This window comes from Oncorhynchus tshawytscha, linkage group LG30, assembly GCF_018296145.1.
Source record: "Oncorhynchus tshawytscha isolate Ot180627B linkage group LG30, Otsh_v2.0, whole genome shotgun sequence".
Classification (NCBI taxonomy): Eukaryota; Metazoa; Chordata; class Actinopteri; order Salmoniformes; family Salmonidae; genus Oncorhynchus; species Oncorhynchus tshawytscha.
Window position 1 is genome coordinate 45,576,773 of NC_056458.1, and position 16,381 is coordinate 45,593,153.

At 44.7% G+C, this 16,381-nt stretch overlaps 1 long non-coding RNA gene across 1 annotated transcript; it reads left to right on the forward strand.

The window, feature by feature from the left end:
* Positions 1–10,263: 10,263 nt before the first annotated feature.
* Positions 10,264–15,522, forward strand: LOC121841355. The gene is made up of 3 exons (XR_006080332.1): positions 10,264–10,930; positions 12,082–12,205; positions 15,459–15,522. It is a non-coding gene; the product is annotated as an uncharacterized LOC121841355 (long non-coding RNA).
* The last annotated feature ends 859 nt before the right edge of the window (positions 15,523–16,381 follow it).

Genomic DNA, 16,381 nt, shown 5'->3' on the forward strand with positions numbered 1-16,381 from the left:
CATATGCTTCTATAAACCAATGAGGAGATGGCATATGCTTCTATAAACCAATGAGGAGATGGGAGAGGCAGGACTTGCTCCGGGTTCAGCGTCAGAAATAGAACTGTAGATCAAAAGAGTGTTGTGTTCTTCAAAGTAGCCACCCTTTGCCTTGATGACAGCTTTGCACACTCTTGAAATTCTCTCAACCAGCTTCATGAGGTTTAGTTTCAATTAACAGGTGTGCCTTCTTAAAGTTAATTTGTGGAATTTCTTTCCTTCTTAATGTGATTGAGCCAATCAGTTGTTGTGACAAGGTAGGGGTGGGGGTATTGGCTGCTTCCTCTTCTTCCTCCCTCCTCCCTCTATCCTCCCTCTTCTTCCTCTATCCTCCCTTCATCCCTCTATCTTCCCTCTCATCCCTCTATCCTCCCCTCATCCCTCTGTCCTCCCTCTCATCCCTCTATCCTCCCTCTCATCCCTCTATCCTCCCTCTCATCCCTCTATCCTCCCTCTCCTCCCTCTGTCCTCCCTCTCATCCCTCTGTCCTCCCATCATCCCTCCCCTTCCCTCTATCCTCCACTCTCCTCCCTCTATCCTCCCTTATCCCTCAATCCTCCCCCTCATCACTCTATCGTCCCTCTCATCCCTCCCTCATCCCTTTATCCTCCCTCACTCTGCCTCACCCCTCTATCCTCCCTCTCATCCCTATATCCTCCCCCTATCCTCCCCCTTCCCTCTTTCCTCCCTCTCCCCCCTTCCTCTCCCCCCTCTTCCCTCTCATCCCTCCATCCTCCCTCTCATCCCTCTATCCTCCCTATATCCTCCCCCTTCCCTCTATCCTCCCTCTATCCTCCCCTTCCCTCTATCATCCCTCTATCCTCCTCCCCCTTCCCTCTATCATCCCTCTCATTCCTCTCTCATCCCTCTATTCTCCCTCTCATCCCTCTATCCTCTTCCCTCATCCCTCTAACCTCCCTCTATCCTCCCCCTTCTCTCTATCATCCTTCTCATCCCTCTATCCTCTTCCCTCATCCCTCTAATCTCCCTCTATCCTCCCCTTCCCTCTATCCTCCCTATATCCTCCCCCTTCCCTCTATCATCCCTCTCATCCCTCTATCCTCTTCCCTCATCCCTCTAACCTCCCTCTATCCTCCCCCTTCTCTCTATCATCCCTCTATCCTCCCCTTCCCTCTATCCTCCCTCTATCCTCCACCTTCCCTCTATCATCCCTCTCATCCCTCTATCCTCTTCCCTCATCCCTCTAACCTCCCTCTATCCTCCCCCTTCCCTCTATCATCCCTCTCAACCCTCTATCCTCTTCCCTTATCCCTCTAACCTCCCCCTCCCCACTGTTCTCAGATGCATTACCTCTGTATCTACATTCAGTACCAGTTAAAGATGGACTCTGTCACATTTTAGGGATTTTTGAGCATTTTGGAATTCACTGTACAACCACCAATATAACTCTAACTACATTTAGCAGAAAACATAGAGCTACGACACCTGTTCACTGTCTGTAATGGATACCTGTTCACTGTCTGTAATGGATACCTGTTCACTGTCTATAACATATACCTGTTCACTGTCTATAACATATACCTGTTCACTGTCTATAACATGGATACCTGTTCACTGTCTATAACATATACCTGTTCACTGTCTATAACATATACCTGTTCACTGTCTATAACATATACCTGTTCACTGTCTGTAATGGATACCTGTTCACTGTCTGTAATGTATACCTGTTCACTGTCTATAACATATACCTGTTCACTGTCTATAACATATACCTGTTCACTGTCTATAACATATACCTGTTCACTGTCTGTAATGGATACCTGTTCACTGTCTGTAATGGATACCTGTTCACTGTCTGTAATGTTTACCTGTTCACTGTCTGTAATGTTTACCTGTTCACTGTCTGTATAACATATACCTGTTCACTGTCTGTAATGGATACCTGTTCACTTCTGTAATGTTTACCTGTTCACTGTCTATAACATACCTGTTACCTGTTCTGTTCACTGTCTGTAATGATACCTTTACTGTCCTATACCTGTTCACTGTCTGTAATGTTTACCTGTTCACTGTCTGTAATGGATACCTGTTCACTGTCTATAACATATACCTGTTCACTGTCTGTAATGTTTACCTGTTCACTGTCTGTAATGTTTACCTGTTCACTGTCTGTAATGTATACCTGTTCACTGTCTATAACATATACCTGTTCACTGTCTATAACATATACCTGTTCACTGTCTGTAATGTTTACCTGTTCACTGTCTGTAATGTTTACCTGTTCACTGTCTGTAATGTTTACCTGTTCACTGTCTGTAATGTTTACCTGTTCACTGTCTGTAACATATACCTGTTCACTGTCTATAACATATACCTGTTCACTGTCTATAACATATACCTGTTCACTGTCTGTAACATATACCTGTTCACTGTCTATAACATATACCTGTTCACTGTCTGTAACATATACCTGTTCACTGTCTGTAATGTTTACCTGTTCACTGTCTATAACATATACCTGTTCACTGTCTGTAACATATACCTGTTCACTGTCTGTAACATTTACCTGTTCACTGTCTAACATATACCTGTTCACATATACCTGTTCACTGTCTATAACTGTCTGTAATATACCTGTTCACTGTCTGTAATGTTTACCTGTTCACTGTCTGTAATGGATACCTGTTCACTGTCTGTAATGTTTACCTGTTCACTGTCTGTAATGGATACCTGTTCACTGTCTATAACTGTCATATACCTGTTCACTGTCTGTAATGTTTACCTGTTCACTGTCTGTAATGTTTACCTGTTCACTGTCTGTAATGGATACCTGGTCTGTAATGTATACCTGTTCACTGTCTATAACCTGTTCATATACCTGTTCACTGTCTATAACATATACCTGTTCACTGTCTGTAATGTTTACCTGTTCACTGTCTGTAACATATACCTGTTCACTGTCTGTAATGTTTACCTGTTCATACCTGTTCACTGTCTGTAATGGATACCTGTTCACTGTCTATTATACCTGTTCACTGTCTGTAATGTTTACCTGTTCACTGTCTGTAATGGATACCTGTTCACTGTCTGTTCACTGTCTAACATATACCTGTTCACTGTCTGTAATGGATACCTGTTCACTGTCTGTAATGTTTACCTGTTCACTGTCTGTAATGTATACCTGTTCACTGTCTGTAATGGATACCTGTTCACTGTCTGTAACATATACCTGTTCACTGTTCCTGTTCACTGTCTGTACCTGTTCACTGTATACCTGTTCACTGTCTATAACATATACCTGTTCACTGTCTGTAACATATACCTGTTCACTGTCTGTAATGTTTACCTGTTCACTGTCTGTAATGTTTACCTGTTCACTGTCTGTAACATATACCTGTTCACTGTCTGTAATGTTTACCTGTTCACTGTCTGTAATGTTTACCTGTTCACTGTCTGTAATGTTTACCTGTTCACTGTCTGTAATGTATACCTGTTCACTGTCTGTAACATATACCTGTTCACTGTCTGTAACATATACCTGTTCACTGTCTATAACATATACCTGTTCACTGTCTGTAATACCTGTTCACTGTCTTATGTTTACCTGTTCACTGTCTGTTCACTGTCTAATGTTTACCTGTTCACTGTCTGTAATGTTTACCTGTTCACTGTCTGTAATGTATACCTGTTCACTGTCTGTAATGGATACCTGTTCACTGTACCTGTTGTAATGTTTACCTGTTCACTGTCTGTAATGGATACCTGTTCACTGTCTGTAATGGATACCTGTTCACTGTCTGTAACGGTTTACCTGTTCACTGTCTGTAATGTATACCTGTTCACTGTCTGTAATGTTTACCTGTTCACTGTCTGTAATGTTTACCTGTTCACTGTCTGTAATGTTTACCTGTTCACTGTCTGTAATGTTTACCTGTTCACTGTCTGTAATGTTTACCTGTTCACTGTCTGTAATGTTTACCTGTTCACTGTCTGTAATGTTTACCTGTTCACTGTCTGTAATGTTTACCTGTTCACTGTCTGTAATGTTTACCTGTTCACTGTCTGTAATGTTTACCTGTTCACTGTCTGTAATGTTTACCTGTTCACTGTCTATAACATATACCTGTTCACTGTCTATAACATATACCTGTTCACTGTCTGTAATATACCTGTTCACTGTCTATAACATATACCTGTTCACTGTCTGTAATGTTTACCTGTTCACTGTCTGTAATGTTTACCTGTTCACTGTCTGTAATGTTTACCTGTTCACTGTCTGTAATGTTTACCTGTTCACTGTCTGTAATGTTTACCTGTTCACTGTCTGTAATGTTTACCTGTTAACTGTATATAACATATACCTGTTCACTGTCAGTGACATACAGTACCTGTCAGGTAGAGGAAAGTTGCAGTCAACCAGCATCCACAGATGACGTCCCTTTCGCAATCACTAAACAAATACGTTCCTCCTTGAACTCACGTTCCTCCTTGGACAAAATCGCCCTGTGCAAATTGATTTCAGGATGCCTCTGAGAAAGACTGCACCATCAGCGATTACTTCCGGCGCCGACAGATGGCCGCCTCGCTGTTTCGCGTTCCTAGGAAACTATGCAGTTTTTTGTTTTTTACGTGTTACTTCTTACACTAGTACCCCAGGTCATCTTAGGTTTCATTACATACAGTCGAGAAGAACTACTGAATATAAGATCAGCGTCAACTCACCATCAGTACGACCAAGAATATGTTTTTCGCGATGCGGATCCTGTGTTCTGCCTTACAACCAGTGCAACGGAGTGGATTACATGCAGCGACCCAAAAAAACGACTCAGAAAAAGAGGGAAACGAAGCAGTCTTCTGGTCAGACTCCGGAGACGGGCACACCGTGCACCACTCCCTAGCATTCTTCTTGCCAATGTCCAGTCTCTTGACAACAAGGTTGATGAAATCCGAGCAAGGGTAGCATTCCAGAGGGACATCAGAGACTGTAACGTTCTCTGCTTCACGGAAACATGGCTAACTGGAGAGACGCTATCCGAAGCGGTGCAGCCAGCGGGTTTCTCCACGCATCGCGCCGACAGAAACAAACATCTTTCTGGTAAGAAGAGGGGCGGGGGCGTATGCCTTATGGCCAATGTGACATGGTGTGATGAAAGAAACATACAGGAACTCAAATCCTTCTGTTCACCTGATTTAGAATTCCTCACAATGAAATGTAGACCGCATTATCTACCAAGAGAATTCTCTTCGATTATAATCACAGCCGTATATATCCCCCAAGCAGACACATCGATGGCTCTGAACGAACTTTATTTAACTCTCTGCAAACTGGAAACGATTTATCCGGAGGCTGCATTCATTGTAGCTGGGGATTTTAACAAGGCTAATCTGAAAACAAGACTCCCTAAATTTTATCAGCATATCGATTGCGCAACCAGGGGTGGAAAGACCCTGGATCATTGTTACTCTAACTTCCGCGACGCATATAAGGCCCTGCCCCGCCCCCTTTCGAAAAAGCTGACAACGACTCCATTTTGTTGATCCCTGCCTACAGACAGAAACTAAAACAAGAGGCTCCCACGCTGAGGTCTGTCCAACGCTGGTCCGACCAAGCTGACTCCACACTCCAAGACTGCTTCCATCACGTGGACTGGGAGATGTTTCGTATTGCGTCAGACAACAACATTGACGAATACGCTGATTCGGTGTGCGAGTTCATTAGAACGTGCGTTGAAGATGTCGTTCCCATAGCAACGATTAAAACATTCCCTAACCAGAAACCGTGGATTGATGGCAGCATTCGTGTGAAACTGAAGGCGCGAACCACTGCTTTTAATCAGGGCAAGGTGTCTGGTAACATGACTGAATACAAACAGTGCAGCTATTCCCTCCGCAAGGCCATCAAACAAGCTAAGCGTCAGTACAGAGACAAAGTAGAATCTCAATTCAACGGCTCAGACACAAGAGGCATGTGGCAGGGTCTACAGTCAATCACGGACTACAGGAAGAAACCCGGCCCAGTCACGGACCAGGATGTCTTGCTCCCAGGCAGACTAAATAACTTTTTTGCCCGCTTTGAGGACAATACAGTGCCACTGACACGGCCTGCAACGAAAACATGTGGTCTCTCCTTCACTGCAGCCGAAGTGAGTAAGACATTTAAACGTGTTAACCCTCGCAAGGCTGCAGGCCCAGACGGCATCCCCAGCCGCGCCCTCAGAGCATGCGCAGACCAGCTGGCCGGTGTGTTTACGGACATATTCAATCAATCCCTATACCAGTCTGCTGTTCCCACATGCTTCAAGAGGGCCACCATTGTTCCTGTTCCCAAGAAAGCTAAGGTAACTGAGCTAAACGACTACCGCCCCGTAGCACTCACATCCGTCATCATGAAGTGCTTTGAGAGACTAGTCAAGGACCATATCACCTCCACCCTACCTGACACCCTAGACCCACTCCAATTTGCTTACCGCCCAAATAGGTCCACAGACGATGCAATCTCAACCACACTGCACACTGCCCTAACCCATCTGGACAAGAGGAATACCTATGTGAGAATGCTGTTCATCGACTACAGCTCGGCATTCAACACCATAGTACCCTCCAAGCTCGTCATCAAGCTCGAGACCCTGGGTCTCGACCCCGCCCTGTGCAACTGGGTACTGGACTTCCTGACGGGCCGCCCCCAGGTGGTGAGGGTAGGCAACAACATCTCCTCCCCGCTGATCCTCAACACTGGGGCCCCACAGGGTGCGTTCTGAGCCCCCTCCTGTACTCCCTGTTCACCCACGACTGCGTGGCCACGCACGCCTCCAACTCAATCATCAAGTTTGCGGACGACACAACAGTGGTAGGCTTGATTACCAACAACGACGAGACGGCCTACAGGGAGGAGGTGAGGGCCCTCGGAGTGTGGTGTCAGGAAAATAACCTCACACTCAACGTCAACAAAACTAAGGAGATGATTGTGGACTTCAGGAAACAGCAGAGGGAACACCCCCATCCACATCGATGGAACAGTAGTGGAGAGGGTAGCAAGTTTTAAGTTCCTCGGCATACACATCACAGACAAACTGAATTGGCCCACTCACACAGACAGCATCGTGAGGAAGGCACAGCAGCGCCTCTTCAACCTCAGGAGGCTGAAGAAATTCGGCTTGTCACCAAAAGCACTCACAATCTTCTACAGATGCACAATCGAGAGCATCCTGGCGGGCTGTATCACCGCCTGGTATGGCAACTGCACCGCCCTCAACCGTAAGGCTCTCCAGAGGGTAGTGAGGTCTGCACAACGCATCACCGGGGGCAAACTACCTGCCCTCCAGGACACCCACACCACCCGATGCTACAGGAAGGCCATAAAGATCATCAAGGACATCAACCACCCGAGCCACTGCCTGTTCACCCCGCTGTCATCCAGAAGGCGAGGTCAGTACAGGTGCATCAAAGCTGGGACCGAGAGACTGAAAAACAGCTTCTATCTCAAGGCCATCAGACTGTTAAACAGCCACCACTAACATTGAGTGGCTACTGCCAACACACTGTCAATGACACTGACTCTACTCCAGCCACTTTAATAATGGGAATTGATGGGAAATGATGTAAATATATCACTAGCCACTTTAAACAATGCTACCTTATATAATGTTACTTACCCTACATTATTCATCACATATGCATACGTAGATACATAGGACTGCATCCTTATGTAATACATGTATCACTAGCCACTTTAACTATGCCACTTGGTTTACATACTCATCTCATATGTATATACTGTACTCGATATCATCTACTGTATCTTGCCTATGCTGCTCTGTACCATCACTCATTCATATATCCTTATGTACATATTCTTTATCCCCTTACACTGTGTATAAGACAGTAGTTTTTTGGAATTGTTAGTTAGATTACTTGTTCGTTATTACTGCATTGTCGGAACTAGAAGCACAAGCATTTCGCTACACTCGCATTAACATCTGCTAACCATGTGTATGTGACAAATAAAATTTGATTTGATTTGGGCCCAAAGTGAACCCTCTCTCCCAAGATCAGATGGATCCACTCCAGCAGAGCTGTCTGAGATCAGTCACAGAACCAGTCATCTTCCTAAACAAGAGGACAGGAGTCACCTTCCTAAACAAGAGGACAGGAGTCACCTTCCTAAACAAGAGGACAGGAGTCACCTTCCTAACAAGAGGACAAGAGTCACCTTCCTAAACAAGAGTACAAGAGTCACCTTCCTAAACAAGAGTACAAGAGTCACCTTCCTAAACAAGAGGACAGGAGTCACCTTCCTAAACAAGAGGACAGGAGTCACCTTCCTAAACAAGAGGACAGGAGTCACCTTCCTAAACAAGAGGACAGGAGTCACCTTCCTAAACAAGAGGACAGGAGTCACCTTCCTAAACAAGAGGACAGGAGTCACCTTCCTAAACAAGAGGACAGGAGTCACCTTCCTAAACAAGAGGACAGGAGTCACCTTCCTAACAAGAGGACAGGAGTCACCTTCCTAAACAAGAGGACAGGAGCCACCTTCCTAAACAAGAGGACAGGAGCCACCTTCCTAAACAAGAGGACAGGAGTCACCTTCCTAAACAAGACATATCAAATCAAATCAAATGTATTTATATAGCCCTTCGTACATCAGCTGATATCTCAAAGTGCTGTACAGAAACCCAGCCTAAAACCCCAACAGTAAGCAATGCAGGTGTAGAAGCACGGTGGCTAGGAAAAACTCCCTAGAAATACTTACTATTGGTTTGGGACATGATTATGTATGCAGTCTTTTTCTGCTGGGAGGGGTGAATCACTGGTCAAAATGCTATCCCATCAATGTTGTGTGTCAGACAGTAACAGACATGTTCTCACCAATACCCATCACTCACCCCAACTCCATTTGATCAGGAGAGAAGGATGAGTGAAGAGGACAGGTGAGGTCTGCTGTGAAGAGGACAGGTGAGGCCTTCTGTGAAGAGGACAGGTGAGGTCTTCTGTGAAGAGGACAGGTAAGGTCTGCTGTGTAGAGGACAGGTGGAGTCTGCTGTGATGAGGACAGGTCAGTCCTGCTGTGAAGAGGACAGGTGAGGTCTGCTGTGAAGAGGACAGGTGAGGTCTGCTGTGAGGAGGACATGTGAGGTCTGCTGTGAAGCGGACAGGTGAGGTCTGCTGTGAAGAGGACAGGTGAGGTCTGCTGTGAAGAGGACATGTAAGGTCTGCTGTGAAGAGGACAGGTAGGGTCTGCTGTGAAGTAGACAGGTCAGTCCTGCTGTGAAGAGGACAGGTCAGTCCTGCTGTGAAGAGGACAAGTCAGTCCTGCTGTGAAGAGGACAGGTCAGTCCTGCTGTGAAGAGGACAGGTAAGGTCTGCTGTGAAGAGGACAGGTCAGTCCTGCTGTGAAGAGGACAGGTCAGTCCTGCTGTGAAGAGGACATGTGAGGTCTGCTGTGAAGAGGACATGTGAGGTCTGCTGTGAAGAGGACATGTGAGGTCTGCTGTGAAGAGGACATGTGAGGTCTGCTGTGAAGAGGACATGTGAGGTCTGCTGTGAAGAGGACAGGTCAGTCCTGCTGTGAAGTAGTGTCTGTCTCTGAGTAACACCTGAATGGAGGGAGACCTGTCTGTCTCTGAGTAACACCTGAATGGAGGGAGACCTGTCTGTCTCTGAGTAACACCTGAATGGAGGGAGACCTGTCTGTCTCTGAGTAACACCTGAATGGAGGGAGACCTGTCTGTCTCTGAGTAACACCTGAATGGAGGGAGACCTGTCTGTCTCTGAGTAACACCTGGATGGAGGGAGCCCTGTCTGTCTCTGAGTAACACCTGAATGGAGGGAGACCTGTCTGTCTCTGAGTAACACCTGAATGGAGGGAGACCTGTCTGTCTCTGAGTAACACCTGGATGGAGGGAGCCCTGTCTGTCTCTGAGTAACACCTGAATGGAGGGAGACCTGTCTGTCTCTGAGTAACACCTGGATGGATGGAGCCCTGTCTGTCTCTGAGTAACACCTGGATGGAGGGAGCCCTGTCTGTCTCTGAGTAACACCTGGATGGAGGGAGCCCTGTCTGTCTCTGAGTAACACCTGGATGGAGGGAGCCCTGTCTGTCTCTGAGTAACACCTGGATGGAGGGAGCCCTGTCTGTCTCTGAGTAACACCTGGATGGAGGGAGCCCTGTCTGTCTCTGAGTAACACCTGAATGGAGGGAGACCTGTCTGTCTCTGAGTAACACCTGAATGGAGGGAGACCTGTCTGTCTCTGAGTAACACCTGGATGGAGGGAGCCCTGTCTGTCTCTGAGTAACACCTGAATGGAGGGAGACCTGTCTGTCTCTGAGTAACACCTGAATGGAGGGAGACCTGTCTGTCTCTGAGTAACACCTGGATGGAGGGAGCCCCGTCTGTCTCTGAGTAACACCTGAATGGAGGGAGACCTGTCTGTCTCTGAGTAACACCTGAATGGAGGGAGCCCTGTCTGTCTCTGAGTAACACCTGAATGGAGGGAGACCTGTGTGTGGAGCTGAAGTTAATTAATGAACATCAAATGGTATTGAGAAAGTGGCTGTGGAGGAGCAGTTTGTTATGTGATGATCATCTACAGTCCCTTCACATTACTGTACGTTTATTAAAGGTAAAGGGTAAATCAAACTGTTTTTGACTTACTCTGTACTTTCACAAATTAATACAACATTTATATTACACTTGGTGCATTTTGAAGCATGGAATTGGGCCAATAGATTATTTCTTTCAGCTGTATATTTGTGTTTCAACAGAAAACCATTTCAGCTCCTGCGACAGCCAGACGGAAGGAGACAGCAACATACCAGCCGTTATCTCCAGGGAGATGGGATGTCTGGCTGTCGCCCTACAACGAGGAAGGCTGCTGCTGAGAGCAGGGGGTGCCTACTCAAGTCCTAGAAACAGCAACTAGATTGGTGAGTGCTGGTGCTCTAGACCTGCCACCATTGGCTTAAGCATTAATCACGAGAACAGCCCGGCCACCATTGGCTGAAGCTTTTAACAGGAGAACAGCCCGGCCACCATTGGTTAAAGCTTTAAACAGGAGAACAGCCCGGCCACCATTGGCTAAAGCTTTAAACAGGAGAACAGCCCGGCCACCATTGGCTAAAGCTTTTAACAGGAGAACAGCCCGGCCACCATTGGCTAAAGCTTTTAACAGGAGAACAGCCCGGCCACCATTGGCTAAAGCTTTAAACGCCACCATTGGAGAACAGCCCGGCCACCATTGGCTAAAGCTTTTAACAGGAGAACAGCCCGGCCACCATTGGCTAAAGCTTTAAACAGGAGAACAGCCCGGCCACCATTGGCTAAAGCTTTTAACAGGAGAACAGCCCGGCCACCATTGGCTAAAGCTTTTAACAGGAGAACAGCCCGGCCACCATTGGCTAAAGCTTTTAACAGGAGAACAGCCCGGCCACCATTGGCTAAAGCTTTAAACAGGAGAACAGCCCGGCCACCATTGGCTAAAGCTTTAAACAGGAAAACAGGGCATGATAATTCATCTTCCGAAAGGACTTCTTTGAGAAAATAAATGGCTCTGTACATTGCTGAGTCAAGTGAGGATGAGTTTGTGTCTTTTCATGTTGTAGTCTTTGTCACATCAGTAGGTCTAGTCTTTTTAAATGGTTGACTATGAATTTCATTGTCATCATATGAGGAGATGGTGGATATTTAGAGGAATACACACCTGATACATTGTTAGTCAAGTGGGAAAAAAGGGGTTATGTAGTTTTATCTGGAAAATATTAAATGCCTTGGTCATTTACTGCCTTTGTTATTTACTGCCTTGGTTATTTACTGCCTTGGTCATTTACTGCCTTGGTTATTTACTGCCTTAATCATTTACTGCCTTAGTCATTTACTGCCTTGGTTATTTACTGCCTTGTTCATTTACTGCCTTGTTCATTTACTGCCTTGGTCATTTACTGCCTTGTTCATTTACTTCCTTGGTCATTTACTGCCTTGGTTATTTACTGCCTTAGTCATTTACTGCCTTGGTTATTTGTGATGTGATGGGTTATATGCAGCCCTCCTGTTCTCTGAAGCAGACATGTCTGTCCACCAGTCAGCTGTATAGGCCCTGCTGTACCGGAATCCTCTAGTGCTTCTTCAAGGATTGATTTACTTCCCCTGCCTTCCATTGACTGTAGAGGAACCAACCCTGATACCAAAATCAATAACTACTCTAGGTAATGAACACAATCTGCTTACAGATACCCTACTGACTCCATTCTACTCAGGCAGATAGATAATGCTTTTGACTTTGGATAGGGGTGTGGGTGAATAGGGGACAGGCTCTGATCCAGCATGAAGGTCGTCTTCTCTTTCTGTCATCCAGAGGTAAATTTAGATCTAATTTCACCTAACTAGAAACTCCAGCCTATACTTAAGCAATAAGGCACCTCGGGGGTTTGTGGTATATGGCAATATACCACGGCTAAAGGGCTGTTCTTACGCACAACGCAATGTGGAGTGCCTGGATACAGCCCTTAGCCGTGTTATATTGGCCATATACCACACACCCCCGAGGTACCTTATTAATATTACCAACGTAATTCAAGCAGTAAAAATACATTTTGTCATACCTGGTCTGACATACCACGGCTGCCAGCCAATCAGCATTCAGGGCTTGAACCATCCTTCCTATCCTCCTTCCTTTACTCCTTCCTATACTCCTTCCTAATCTCCAGCCTATACTCCTTCCTAATCTCCAGCCTATACTCCTTCCTAATCTCCAGCCTATACTCCTTCCTAATCTCCAGCCTATACTCCTTCCTAATCTCCAGCCTATACTCCTTCCTAATCTCCAGCCTATACTCCTTCCTAATCTCCAGCCTATATCTCCTAATCTCCAGCCTATACTCCTAATCTCCAGCCTTCCTAATCTACTCCTTCCTAAATCTCCAGCCTATACTCCTTCCTAATCTCCAGCCTATACTCCTTCCTAATCTCTTCCAGCCTATCTCCAGCCTATACCTTCCTAATCTCCAGCCTATACTCCTTGCTTAATACTCCTTCCTAATCTCCAGCCTACTTCCTAATCTCCAGCCTATACTCCTTCCTTCCTAATCTCCAGCCTATACTCCTTCCTAATCTCCAGCCTATACTTCCTTCCTAATCTCCAGCCTATACTCCTTCCTAATCTCCAGCCTATACTCCTTCCTAATCTCCAGCCTATACTTCCTAATCTCCAGCCTATACTCCTTCCTAATCTCCAGCCTATACTCCTTCCTAATCTCCAGCCTATACTTCCTAATCTCCAGCCTATACTCCTTCCTAATCTCCAGCCTATACTCCTTCCTATTCTTTACTGTATGTGATGTGTGTAATAGTGTATGTCTCGGGGGGCAAGGTGAGGTGAAGCCTGGCTCATATAGATCTGTGTTTATTCCCATCAATCTTGTGCTGAAATAATGTTGTATTCAGATGCATTTTCAATGAAGCAACAGTTTATTGATACATACCAGTGTTGTATTTGTTGAAGGAGAATACATTGTGTTTCCAGTCACCGGGGCATCCTAACCTTTAGCCAGGTCAGATGTTTTAAGGTATAGAAGAGTCAAACTTTTGGAAATAAGATTTTTTTTTTTTAACAGTTCGCTGGTAGCTTTATAAACGTATTCGTCAATTTGCCACAGTACCTGCCATAGTTCTTTCTTTGGGGATTGATCGGTTGATCTATGTTTACCTGTGAAGAACCCAAAGAGTGGTTGCACTAGCAAATTAATCTGCGAAATATAAATAGGTCCCCTCTCCCCCCCAAAAAATTAAAGAAACAAATTAATAAATACATTTCACTTCGCTGTCGTACAGTAGCAGGACAGACAACCTAATCATCACTGTGTTTTCGAGGTCGAGCCGAGTATGTTGCAGTTTGATGATGTCACGCCGAGGAAAACCAGCTGGTTGTCTTTCAGGATGTGTCATCAGCAGATGTGAAGTTAAACCAATATCGTGAGGTTGACGGGACGCTAAGTTAAGTCAATGCAGGTTTTCTGCAGAAGAGATGAGCATCTCAGTGGCTTGTTGTTTCTATTCCAAAATGTAGACGTTATAATTTGTAAACATCAAACTACAAAAATACCTATCTACCTATAATATCTATCTACCTAGAGTACCTATCTACCTACAATATATATCTACCTAGAGTACCTACCTATCTACAATATCTATCTACCTAGAGTACCTACCTATCTACAATATCTATCTACCTAGAGTACCTATCTACCTACAATATATATCTACCTAGAGTACCTATCTACCTACAATATATATCTACCTAGAGTACCTACCTATCTACAATATCTATCTACCTAGAGTACCTATCTACCTACAATATCTATCTACCTAGAGTACCTACCTATCTACAATATCTATCTACCTAGAGTACCTACCTATCTACAATATCTATCTACCTAGAGTACTACTTACCTGCAATATGTATATATCTACCTACCTAGAAGATATATACATACCTACTTACAATATCTACATACCTACCTACAATATCTACCTACCTACCTACAGTATCTGACTACCTACCTACAATATCTAACTTCCTACCTAGTATATCTAACTACCTACCTACAATATCTACCTACCTACAATATCTAACTACCTACTTACAATTTCTACCCACCTACCTACAATATCTAGCTACCTACCTACAATATCTAGCTACCTACCTACAATATCTACCTACCTACCTACCTACCTATTTAGCTACCTACCTATTTATCTAGCTACCTACCTACAATATCTAGCTACCTACCTACCTATTTATCTACCTACCTATTTATCTAGCCATTCATGAACAAATGTACAACTGCACTGACATCAGCCGCTACAGAGGTGTTAACAGCAGACATTATACACACCTTAAAATACATCTAATAATAGACTATATCAAATGTACAACTGTATTTAGTGTACAATCAATGTAGAATTATATCTATCCGCCTATATATCTACCTACCTAGCTAACTGTAGTGAACAACATCACAGTAGTACATCTGCCTCTAAAACAATGTCCATTATATCGGCTTGGCAATCTATGGAGCACCTTCAGAATAATCACGAAGAACAAACATTGTATGTAATAAACAAAAAACAAAGCCAAAATCATCCGAAACTAATCGCAAAAGGCCAAACACCTAAATGGTTGATATGAATCTAACAGCAGCACTGAAATATGTTTTGAAAATCTTTGGAATATTTAAATTACAGTTGAATTTTTGTTGTAATTTTATAACTGTTATTATTTTTCTGTTGAGTCACAACTACATGACTCACATTAAGATACCAGGTCCATGAGTGAATTCCTATGTAAGAAAAACAAAACACTGTTTTACCTTGACTATCTCACTGCAATAATAATAATGACATTGTTACGTTCCCCAGATTATGTGTTGTAGTTTGTGTATTTGCATGTGTTTATTTCAGGAAATGGCTTCCTGAAATCCCTCAAGCAGCTGATTGGTCGACTCCAGGGCTAATTGGAGAGCTGACCCCGCCCCCTCGTCAAGACACAGCTGTCTCCAATTACCCATTCCTTCAGAAGCTATATAAAAACCAGTGTTCTGTTCAGAAAAAAAGATTCTCTTTTTTTGTAGAGGATTTTGCTGGAGGTAAATTTGCTAGAGAGATATTTTGTAGAGGATTTTGCTAGAGGTTGATTTTGCTGGGAGTTCATTGCTGAGAGTTGGTATGTTTTGTGAGTTTGTTGCTCAGATAGAACTTATTTGATGTCCTTTGTCTCTTAGTTTGTTTGTGAAATTGTTTAATATTCTGTTTCATTTGTTCCCAGGGGGGAAGGGGAAGGCACCTAGGGAGTGCTTAGGCAAGAGGCCCGCGGGCATACATATACCCGTAGCATATTCGCTGTCTAGGCACACTAGGTAAGACCTGGGCGGACCACCCCTTGTATTTTGGTTAGGGCACCAGGTGGTGCTAAATTAGGTAAGTAGTGGGTAGGCAGGTAAGATAGAGAGGGGGGCTTTGAGATTTACTTTCTTTGCTTTGGTTCTGTCCAGCCCCTTTTCCCCCATATTACCGTGTAAAGGAATAAAGTCCTTGTAATCGGTACCACATTCTGCTTGTTGTCATTTTTACTCGCACCTACAGTCCATACCTTTTCGCTTCACAGAGAGTTTAGTTGTAGCAGGGTGTTGCGTTCCCTCTTCATAGAGGCGTGCGTAACAGACATAATGACATTCAAAAGCACGAACAGAAAGGTCCCCCCCGTCTCCCTAATGCCCCCCCTCCCCCTCCCCCTCACGCCTCCCCTCTCTCCCCTAATGCCTCCCCATCCCTCATGCCCCCCTCCCCTCATGCCTCCCCTCCCCATCATCCCCCTCCCCTCATGC